This window comes from Phyllostomus discolor, chromosome 15, assembly GCF_004126475.2.
Source record: "Phyllostomus discolor isolate MPI-MPIP mPhyDis1 chromosome 15, mPhyDis1.pri.v3, whole genome shotgun sequence".
In the NCBI taxonomy this organism is placed as follows: Eukaryota; Metazoa; Chordata; class Mammalia; order Chiroptera; family Phyllostomidae; genus Phyllostomus; species Phyllostomus discolor.
Window position 1 is genome coordinate 11,534,956 of NC_040917.2, and position 12,138 is coordinate 11,547,093.

General features: G+C 47.8%; 1 protein-coding gene across 3 annotated transcripts in view; it reads right to left on the minus strand.

Annotated features, from left to right (window-relative positions):
* Positions 1–12,138, minus strand: part of PLD5 (phospholipase D family member 5) — a 217,899-nt gene that overhangs the window by 95,563 nt on the left and 110,198 nt on the right. The gene's annotated exons all lie outside the window — the stretch shown is intronic.

The following is a 12,138-nucleotide window of genomic DNA, read 5'->3' on the forward strand; positions in this document are numbered from 1 at the left end:
CCATGGTGTTGCAACTGAGGCTGTATGGTTTTTACTTCTGACTTAGCCAGGGGACACCTATGACATTTTAATAAAGAAATGAACTAAGTTTTCAAGTTTAAGAGATGTAAATTCTCCCAAACTCTTGAGGGAGAACTCCAATCTTTTAGAAAGACACCTGTGAGTATTCCCAGAACAGAGACCTGTTTTACTTATAGCTGGGCATCCTCCGTGCCAGGAACATAATGAGAGCTCAAGAAATAGAGAATGAATTTTAGGTTCCAACATGGAATCTTGCGCTGTCAACTGTAACCTGTTAACTGTTTCTCTTAATGAGGCAAGTTCCGTTTTGCCAGTTTCAGAAACAAAAAACAATGCTTTTAGTAAAATGTCCTTGTGCACGTCACAGCCAGAATGGGTTTTGGGCACATGACCCAGACACAGTCACAATTTCCGGGGCCAGTCATCCCTTTCCCCCCGCCCCCCACCACCAGCAGCAGTTGAATTTAACACTGGTTGAGCACTGACAAGCACAGAACGGGCAAACCATTGTACGGAACACAGAAATGACGATGACAGATCTCCCTAGCAGTCTGGAATTTACAGTCTAGTGAAACAGCCTGCTTCAGACATAAACATTCAAATAGGAGGCAGACTCTACGAAACGGTGAAACAAAAGCAGGAAGTTTAACTCAATGGGTATTGCGTCATCTAAAGCGCCACTGGGGCGTGGGCACATAGGAAAAATTAATTCTACTTGGGACATCTAGAGTTGGAGGAAGTGGGTCTTGAAGTGAGTCTTCAGGGATGTAATTTTTAGGATGAGCTGGAAGGGAAAGGTATTCTAGGCAGAGGGGACTGCTTGTAATACACAGGGCATTCAGACATTTGTGAACTGGCGAGCCCAGAGGAGGGTGAGGTAGGAGAGTTACAGCAGGAGCTCACAATGGCCAAGATTACTGGCGCACCGTAGGGACCGCGCTGTAGAGGTTGTGAACCGGGAAGAGGGGTCTGGGCTTCATTTTGGTGCCTTTGAGGGCATCCTAGTACATTTTGGGGACCCAAGGCTGACAGCACCCCTGGGCGCTAGTGGAAAGATGAAGGAGACTAGAAGATGACAAGCCAGTGGAGAGCAGAGGCCGTTGCCAGAGCTCCGGAAATAAAAATGGGAAGTTTTGAATAGATCAACAGGAGTGAAAAGAGGCATGTGCGTCATGAAGATTTTAGAAAGCAAATCTTAAAAGATTGCATGCTTGCTGGGTAAGGGAAGCAGGTAACGTAGAAACAGATGAAAGTCAACAATAACCGAGGTGTTCTTGCAGGGTCCCCGTGTTTTCTTGTAACAGTGCTGCCACAGTCACCTCCAGCGGTCTGCTCACATGGATTCTTGCCCCTCCAAACCGTTTTCCTTACTACGGTTCAGTTAATCGCTTAAAAATGTAACTCTAAGCATTCTGCTGCCTGATTAAAATTTCCAATGGGATTCTCCACTGTTCTTAGGGTGATGCCCTCTATTACTCCCAACATGGTGGACAGCGTTCACCAGTCTGGCCTGCCTCTTCCCGGCCTCACTGGACTCAAGCACCCTCTTTGACTTCTACATCAAAGCCACACCAGACCTCTTTCTTCTTCTCCTTCCCTGCTGTTTTCTCCAGACTTTGTCATTGCATGTGAATTCTTCTAATCTCCATTCCTACACTGCTCATTGAGCTCTCTCTCAATTCACTTTCAAAGTCCTAATTTAAACATCACTTCCCACGGACTTCCCTACGCCCCCAAACTAGGCTAGATCGGCTTATTATCAACCCCTACAGTGCCCTGTTACCCCCTCCCCATCCTACTCACCACTCGTGAAATTACTCAGTTGTGGTTACCAGTCCATAGGGTGTATGAAAGCAAGGAGCTGCTCCCCTGCTTCAGCAGTGGAGCCCCAGTGCCTAACGTATTGCTCAGGGCGCCGTCAGTATCCAAAGAATATCTGCTCAGTTTCATTAAACTCTGAACAACTGGGAAGACGGAGGCAGTGAGGTGCGTTGAAAATGACAAGGAACATGGGAAAGGAAGCAGAGTGAGGATTGGGAGAGATTATTAAAAAAAAACGATTCGGAAGTCTAATGTGAGGGAAATGCCTGTGTTTTTTGGGTTGGTAGAGAAATGGGAAGATTCAGATGAGACTGTTTGGGAGTTGGGAAGACAAGAGAGGTCCAGGAGAATGCAGTGTTTGGGGTGCCAAGGGGAGGCAGGGTCAAAAAGGTGGCAAGAGATTTTTTTTATCTGCTTCAAAACCTTTGAAGGCAATAGACAGAGGTTGAAGTTGGATTTTTAATTCTACCCCATTTTAAGTCCAGTTTCCTACGTTAATAGAAGCTATACACAGAGTAAAGAAATGACCCCAGCTAACCAGCACCTTCAGCATCCCCTACAACTAATGAATATATGTAAGAATCAAACAAAAAAGAATCTCCCCAAACAACCAAAACCAAAACACAACAGCTGCTAGGAAACAGAACTGACTAGTTTCAATTTTACTTTGATATCAAAGGCATGCAGAGAAAGACAGGAGGAAGCCAATGAAACTTAGTGAGACCAAACGCAGGAAATAAGGGATGCGGAGCAACTGTGTAATTGTAGACAGATCTGCACCATCCCCTGTGGCTTCTGTGATAGGCATATAAATAAGGATTCTCTCTCTTCGAAACCTTTAAACCAGGAGTCCTTAACCTGTGATCCATGGGATTCAGGGGGGATCTGGAAGCTTGATCTTTATTTTCCCTCATCTCTAGCTGAAATTTAACATCCCTCCAGTTACCAATGTAGGTCACCAAAATCAGAATAGTAGTCATACACATTCTTATAAAAAATTCTCCCCCTTATCGAAGCCTTGGGAGTGGGTAAGAGCACCAAGAGAGAGTTTCAAAAGAAGAAAACTGGGTCAAAGTCAAGTACAGGAAACATCTAATCCCTTCTGGGTGGTAGAGAAAGCGGGGCAGGCGGAAAAGATAAGAAGAAAGTACCGAAAAGACGTGAGGCAAAGGAGAGTGAAATTCCCTGGGAGCCAAGGAAAACCAAGTTCCTGACTGTTTGGTTTTTACTAAATGTCAGTGTAAATCATGCATTGTAATAAAAATAAAAACGGAGGCCCCGCTCTGAGGAGCACACTTAGGTTTGGGTAATGAGTGCTCAGGATGAAGACCCTGCTGGCCCCCTCACTGGCCACCCTCTCCACGGGCCGGGGGAGCTTGACCACCCCTCTGTGCCACGGAGCCTGTTTCCTAAGCCCCACTAGGAAAAGCCTCTCGAAATCAGCTTTGAAAAGCCTGGACAACACGTATTTCCATGACCTATCATTTTACTTCCTTTAACAACCTTAACAGCCCACTTCTCTCCAGGGCAGATCTAATTAGCATCCACGTGGGACTCCTTCCCACAGGACAGCAGCTGGTACAGAAGGGAGTAGGCAGCGCTCATTAAAATTCACCTTCGGGCAAATCCCTGGAATGCCGGAAACCACCTCCAAGAGAATCGTGCCCAAAGGCTGTAGCACCATTTCTCATGCCTAATAACTAGGGGGAAAGCTGTACAGAGAGAGACACAATAGAGCAGAACTATTTTCATGCTTTTCGTGGTGCTTTGAGCAAAACTACAAGTGATTTGAACTGTGAGTCTAGGGAGCTTAAGTGGAATAAATAGAAAGAAAAGCATTTTACGTTGCTAGTAGATTTTAAAATAGAATTCTGCTTTTATTAACTGTATCTATTCTCCAAACTTAATGTGATCATCAAAATTTCTCTTTCAATTCAGGGACTATATTCCACCTTTTAAAAAAGATTTTATTTATTTATTTTTAGAGAGGGAAGGAAGGGAGATAGAGAGAGAGAAACATCAATGTGTGGTTGCTGGGGGTCATGGCCTGTAACCCAGGCATGTACCCTGACTGGGAATCGCACCTGTGACATTTTGGTTCACAGCCCGCGCTCAATCCACTGAGCTACGCCAGCCGGGGTTATATTCCACCTTTTTAAAGAAATATCTCTAGCCTTGGCCGGGTGGCTCAGCTGGTGGGAGTGTCATTCTCTCTATACCAACAGGTTGTGGTCAGGGTGTATACAGAGGCAACTAATTGCTGTTTCTCTCTCACATTGATGTCTGTCTCTCTCTCAATAGCAACAACAACAAAGCAAAACAACAACAACAACAAAAAACTCCATATCTTCAGGTGAGGATTTAAAAAAAGAGAAATATCTATAGTTCCCCTCGAATATGCTATTGAATAGCACAGTCTCAGCATTTGCTAGCTTTAGAACATACGTGCATGTGTTCAACATAAGAATCTTTATCAAAGCCCTGGCTGGCATAGCTCAGTGGATTGAGTGCAGGCTGTGAACCAAAGTGTTGCAGGTTCGATTCCCAGTCAGGGCACATGCCTGGGTTGCAGGCCACGGCCCCCAGCAACCGCACATTGATGTTTCTCTCTCTCTCTTTCTCCCTCCCTTCCCTCTCTGAAAATAAATAAATAAAATCTTTAAAAAAGAAAAGAACCTTTATCAAGTACTAGGTTGTCACACCTCACGTTGGTAACATTGCAGAGAGAGGTGCTTAAGAGGAAAGGATTTGCAAGGAGGCAGACAAAACCCAGCTCTGCCAGTTAGTTATTAGCTGTGAAGCCCTGGACATTTGACTAACCTCTTTAAATCTGTGTCCGCTTCTGAGAAAAAAAAGAAGCTATTACAAAGATTAGAGGACATAATCTAGGTGAAGTTCTTTGCTCAGTGCCTGTTTCACAGCCAGCACTCAAGACAGAATTTTTCAGAAGTAACTTACAGTCTAAAAACTTACAATAAAAAAAAAATTTCTTCAAGTTCTCAAACTGATATAGCACAGTTACTAAAAAGAATCTACATACGTTGGCTAAAAGGAGTGTCTTATAAGCCGGGACCTACATGATATTTTCAGCACGGTTGGGAGCATGTTAGAATTGTTGCTAGCACAATGGATGGGTCTGTTATTGGGATCTGATGCTCTACCTGGGCTGCCAGGCAGTTGGTTCATCAACTTCCGCTCCTGAGACCTTGGCTGTCTGACGGCATTCGTCAGTGGAGCTGACCAGAGGCCCTTCGTCCATCAGTACAGTTAGATGTGCAAAGGGGAATGATGCACATTCTCGGCCTCACTGTGGGTCAGCTGGCTGCCATGGCGGCTCAGCATGGACAGGGCACAAAGTGAACTTTCCCAAAGAGAAATCGGAGTCTCTGACACTGAAGTAGATGATCACTCACCAGCCAAGGGGCGGATTCAGCTTCCCTGTGAGGAATCAGAGGGCCTGGGGAAGCCCGAGAGCTGGACCCTCGGGTCCCCCAGAGCTGAGCCTGCAGCTGAGACACAGATGTAAGACCTTCGTCGGGGAAGGGTCCCCCACAAAGCAGGAATGAGGGGGCAGAGTCAGTGGAGGGAGAAAGCTCTGAATGAGCAGGTCACAGCCACGGCCCCCAGAGGGACTGTGTGGAACCCTCCTTGGGAAACCCAGCCCACACAAGTTGAGAGCTGCCCCCAGGCTGTCCGACACCCCAGACTTCCTGGCTGTCCAGTGACGGCCCAGCCAGCTCCCAGGGACCAGAGACAGCTTTTTTTTTTTAAGATTTTATTTGGCTGAACAATTTCTATTTTATTGATTTTTTCAAAGATTTTATTTATTTATGTTTAGAAAGGGAAGGGAGGGAGAAAGAGAGAGAAACATCAATGTGTGGTTGCTGGGGGCCACGGCCTGCAACCCAGGCATGTGCTCTGACTGGGAATCGAACCTGCGATGCTTTGGTTCGCAGCCTGCGCTCAATCCACTAAGCTACACCAGCCAGGGCTCAGAGACAGCTTTTTACTGCAGGCACAGTTCACCACAGCTACAGGGGAACTCAGAGGTGAGCCAGGGCGCTGGGTAGTTCCACAGTGTCTGCTTCAGGTCTAGTGGGGACCTCCTCAGTGAAACATGGAGGCGTCAATGTGTCCCTAAAGATATAAGCTGTTCTGGGAGAACCAGACCAAACCTCAGCTTCTCTCCTCTGGGCCTCGGTTACCCTGTCCCCAGACAGGGGTCTCCAAGCCATGTTCCAAGAAGCATCTCCGGGACTTCTGGCTGAGGATGGAGGGTGGACCGTGTGCCCCTCACTAGGTCTCCCCCTTGGTTCTGGGCACCAGCCGAGTCGTTTCTTGGAGGGCAGGCTTCCCGCTACGTGACGTTGGGAACCTCTGGAAGAGGCATTTGCCCGCCGCAGGTCAGGCCCACGGAGCAGCAGTTATCTGCCCAGCGACTCTCCACCAACACAGACAGACGCAGTCCGCCCTTTACTCCCCGCCCATCGGCCCTACGGGCAGAGCCGACTCCAAGCACTGCCACGGCCAGGCAGGGCCAGGGACAGCTCGGCCAACCGGCCCAATGACAGTGAAGACTGACGGTCATCCCACGGCAACCAGAAACCCAGGGTCTGCTGTTCAAACTTCGGAACCCTGGATACTGGCAACTAATTTAACTTTTAAAATGCCCTGCTTCCGAGGACAGTCAGAGAGTCCTGCCTGCCCTGGCTGGTGTGACTCAGTGGATTGAGTGCTGGCCTGAGAACTAAAAGGTCACTGGTTCAATTCCCAGTCAGGGCACATGGCTGGGTTTCAGGCCAGGTCCCTGGTCAGGGACACACGAGAGGCAACCACACATTGACGTTTTTCTCCCTTCCCCTCTGTCTAAAAATAAATAAATAAAAATCTTATTTTTTAAAAGATTTTATTTTTTTACTTCTAGAGAGGGAAGGGAAGGAGAAAGAGAGAGAGAGAGAAACATCAATGTGCGGTTGCTGGGGGCCGTGGCCTGCAACCCAGGCATGTAGCCTAACTGGGAATCGAACCTGTGACACTTTGGTTCGTAGCCTGAGCTCAATCCACTGAGCTACGCCAGCCAGGGAAAATCTTTTTAAAAATAAAAAAGAAAGTCCTTCCTGAACGTGCTGTTTCTCAGTTCCTCTAGGTTAGGATACTCAGATGCCAACGTGCCCTATTTTGGGGTAGCATGTACTAAATTCCATTAATTACACAATGCTTGTGTATACACCATCGCGGTTTACACTGCATGCGATGGGAGGACACGAAACCGACTGGGTAGGGGTGGAACATGATCTGGTTTGCCCTTGCAGGGGTGTCCAACCTACGGCCCACGGGCCACATGCAGCCCAGGATGGCTGTGAATGCGGCCCAACACAAAATCGTAAATTTACTTAAAACCTTATGAGATTTGTGTGTGTGTGTGTGTGTGTGTGTGTGTGTGATTATGTGTCACAATGTATTTCATGTGTGGCCCAGAGACGCCAAAAGGTTGGACACCCCTGCTGAGTTTACACGGATGAGTCTGACTTCTGTGGTTTCCCCACGAGAACCACAGGGTCGCAGGGGGATGAGAGGTGACACAAGGGCGAATGGAAGACCACTGCCATCGTCGAGGGCCTATGTGAAGATGGTGGTGGCTTCCATTAGGAGAGTCCTGGAGGTGGAGAGAAGGAGAGTCCTGGAGGTGGAGAGAAGGAGGGAGATGTGGACCCTGTTTTGAAGGTCAAGCAGATAGGAATACAGGTACTATGGAGGGAAATGCTTCTGCTCCATTTCCGACGCCACGTCCAGGTTCAAGGTCGCTCGGGGGCGTGACGCAACTTCGCCTCTCTCCAGACCTTTACTCACCCTGCCCCAGAGAAGAGGCGTGAATTGCCAGGTCGGGAGACTGGGTATTCAGCGTCCTCTTCCTCCTAGGACGGGCATCCCCAACCCGGCCCCACAAACTGTGCCTGGACAAGCCCCACAGTCCCAACTGGCCCTAGTCCAGTGCTGACCGTGGCTGGGCGCTGAGTCTGGAAAGTTCTGTGTTTCCGTTAGGAAGGCCATGCGATCTCACATTAAGGCGCTTCTCCCAGTGTAGCCTCCACCTGCTCCTCTTGTCAGAATTGTCCACTTGCTCAGGAGAAGGGTGACATTGACTGAGCCCCACTGGGGAATCTAAAATCGACAGGAGCTGGGAGCCTGATAGAGTACGTTCTCCTGGATGTTTTGATGGAATGAGGAACCACAGGTCAGAATCTAGAATGAACAATTGCACTGGAGAGATTAGATTGAGAAAATGATGATGGGGAAGGCACCGTTGCTAGGCAATGCCTGATTTATTAGCTTAAGAATCCTAATTCTGTTCCTGACTTGATAGAAAAATGATGGCTAGTATGACAAACATGTGCTTCTCCTCCCACTCTTAAAGCAACATAGGCCTGATATCAATCATGATAGTCTTTCCTGAGCCTGGCCTTGGCCTTCAAACCTCTCCCAGGCTCGGGCTCCAGGGAGCTGCTACCAGCTAGGATTGCAGATACCATGTAACTGAAGCTAATGAACATTTTCTGGTTAGCCCAAACTTGCCCAGAAAATCATTTCTGTTTTGAACTTCATTAGAAATATTTCTAAAATAGATAAATACTATTTTGTAAAATTGACACAAACCATGACATTTCTTTTTTATGATTTCCAATTTTGCCTTAGGACTTCTGAACACTAGTTGGTAGAAGACAGAGGAGGCTGGCCCAACTCAGTGGAGTTCAGGAGTTATCACTGGATTTACTTTAAAATAAGTTCTTGGCTCAAACACTTTTTTGATTCACGTTGTCTCTTTCCTTGAAAGCATAGTGAAATTTTTAGCAATTGAAGACTTGCCATCAATGATTTCTCATGCTTGTTTTCAAAGGACAAAGACAAAGATAGGAGAGCCCTTCAAGACCTTAATACTAGGTCTTACCTAGTAACTAACTACCCAGCAACAGAGCTTTGCTCTGTCATTGGCCAGGGCCAGGGTGTAAGGCTTGTTCCCTGAGAGAGAGATTGTATGCCTTCCCGTCCCCCTCTACACTTTCCTTCCTCCTCTATCTTGAATCTCAGCAATTCTCAGACTCTGGGGTCACACTAATAAACCCCATCATTTGACAAATTCTTGTTTGCTCATCACAGGCCATATCACATTGACACCAGCTAAATGACAAGCTGCCTGGTGGCCGATGAAGAAGGCAACAGCTTGTTTTGGGTAAATTCTCTGTGCCTCAATGAGCTCCCTCTAACCCTGGAAAGAAAGTAGACCGGGCAGAGGACTCCTCAGAGGAACATAGCAGCTTCTTATTTAGGAAAGTTGTATATAGCTGATGCTACTTCGAGAACCAAAGAAGGGCTCCTGAAAAGCAGGGACGTGCCAACAAAGTGGCCCCCTTGGGTGCAGTAATCATGAAGTGATCATACAGGGGGCCCAGGTGGCTGGCGTGTAGCCACTCAGCACAGGGGACCATTTTGGCTGCTGTGTTTCCAGCCCACCAAGGGCAGCTAGCATCATCTGGCAGAACACGTGCCATTTCCAGAGACTTAAAATAGTTTTTCTAAAAGTGTCTTTTCACAGTCCAAATATGCCTTAAGTTTCTTCTGAGTTGAGATGTTAGAGGGGATGGGACAATTTTGTAGTGACTTTTGTGGGGAAAAGGCTACAGGGGACAAGAGTCACGGCGGGAGACAGATCAGAAGACCACTGCGATAACAGCCTAGGACCTCGTGGAAAGATGGTGACTCCATGCTATTAATCTCTTTCGCAGACTCAAGGAAATGTCTTTATTTTTTTAAAAAGCATTACATATATATATTAGATATATACGTCAAACACTACAGGTGATCCCCAGTGAAAAAGTAAGACTCTGCCCCTGCTCTTGGTCACTCTGTTTTTCAGGTCTCAGCCCCAGTGGCCAACTACGGTGACCAGTTGCTATTTCTTTCAGCTAAGATATTTCCTGCATACATATTCATTAACTTACCTACTTCCTATGTTCGGACCTTTCAAAGCATGCTGGGTAATTTATTTGGACATGCATTTCCTTCACGGATTCATCCGGAGGAAGTCAAGACCTCAGGAGAGGTTTAGTTCAAGGCCAGGGGCAGAGGCTGTCCCCAGGCTACTTCCCTTCCTCTATTATGGTGTCCAAAATCCTGAGGTGTTGAAGAGATGACACTGTGTGCCCCTCAGTGGAAGGGACAGGAGAGTGACTCTGAGAAGCACCAAGGCAGAGAGCACAGAGTCCCATGACTGATAGGGTGAAGGGGTTTTGCGAGCAGCCCAGGACCCAGCACCTGGCCTGGGTCCTGCCGGGAAGGTGGGCAGCTCCCAGCGGTCGGAGTCCTGTGTTGCACTCAGGGAGGCTGGCCCCTAGGCCCTGAGGCTCCACCATTACAGCCCCTGGGAATGGAAGGAGCATCAGGCGGATGGTGCTGATGGCTTCAGGGTAACCAGCGAGGGTACTGTGCATTGCCACAGGCCTCCGGGTGATCTGCTGCCGGGGAAGACTCTGGGAGCTTGTACCGCCTCGGGCAGTCGGCGCCGAGACTGAATTCCCACCAGCCATCAGCCTGGCAGTTCAGTGACAATTTGGGATCTTATGCAATGACCTAAGTGGAATTTCTTTTAACTCTGAGTTTTGGGGGCTGAGATTTGTTCTCATCACACAAATGTGGCACTTGGTCTTACAACGGTCCGGACAGACACCTCAATCCTAAACCACACCCCAGCCCACAAAGCTTACATTCAAAGAATTCCCGTGGTCCATACCGAACATCCTTCGGCCACAGCTGGAGCATTCTGGCAGGGGCCAGAGGCCTCATTATGAAACGTTCTGCAAGCAAGAAGTGGTGGTCTCTAACCAGTGGCAGTTTGAACATAACCCACGCCTGTCTTCCCGCACAAATAAGCCTTTGTTCCTCTCTTAAGTCAGAGTTAGAACATACAAAATTAAAATTCAAAAACACTCCCAAAACAAACAAACTCACCCACCATGCAACAAGGAGAAAAAAACCCAATCACACACCAAAGGAAATATAAGTTTGTTAAAACGCACACATACTTATACACACAAACACTTAGGTATGGATGAAAAACAGGAAGTTCAGGTAAAACTTAGCTCACCCCACAAAACCCTTTACATGACATCCATGCAGTTCCCATCAATTTTTGACACAGAAATCCCAGAGGAGGCATGGAGGAGCTAAGAGATGTGGGCTCTGGGCTAAGCTGTCATTTGCTCTTTTCTTGTTATCAGTTTGGAGGGCAAAGTTGCGGTCAATGGCTTATTCGTTCCTGGCGAGGGATTGAAAATGTCACCGGAAAGGAAGCCCCAGCTGCTCACGGTGCATGTGGTCTGCACACGGAATGTCAAGCCAAATCCTCCCGTGTTTTAACTGTTTAGCAACCTGTCCGCACTGCGTGGAGCTGGGGCTCCCTTTTCGATGACACTTTCAATCCCTCTCCAGGAATGAATAAATTCACAAGCAGAATGTAACTTCTGAGTCAGATAGCTGATCACTATCTGTCAAAAGAACATGACTGCTCAACTTAGAAAAATGCACATCAATACCCATATAGTCATTGTGAAATAATTGAAAATTTCTATTGCTCTTTGTCCTCGATTCCTGACACAGGGCTCCTGAAACTCTTGAACTTCCTGGGTGGGAGGAGTGTCTTTGTTCTAAGGAGGTGACTCTGGGTGGCCTCCTGGGTGGGGGCTGGTCACCAGAGAGACCGAGTCATGAGTAGGACCGCTTGGAATTTCCCGCCCTGCCCCCACCATTGTCTTGAGAAGTAAGGAGGGCTAACATGGAGTTAGTGATCGATTGTGTCCATGTGACAAAGCCTCCGTGAAGAGAGTATGGGGTTCGGAGAGCTTCCAGGTGGGTGAACCCACTTGTGAGTGTGACCCAACCCAACTCCACCGGGACAAAGGCTCCTGCATTCAGGATCCTCTCCGACCCTCCGAGTCTTTTTACCTGGCTGTCCACGGACCTCTTTCATGCCCTTCACTACACCGGGGGCCACAGGTGTTTCCTGAGCTCTGTAAGCTGCTCCCACAAGTAAATGAACCTAAGGGGGAAGGGGTTGTGGAAATGTCCGATTTATAGCTCAGTCAGGCAGATGTTTGGGGTGACCTGGGGACCTGGTCCTTCTGATTGGCATCTGAAGTCGGGGGGGCAGTCTTGTGGGACTGAGGTGAAGGAACCTGTGGGGTCTGAAGCAATCTCGACACAGACAGTGTCAGAACTGAGTTAAACTGCAAGACATCTAGCTGG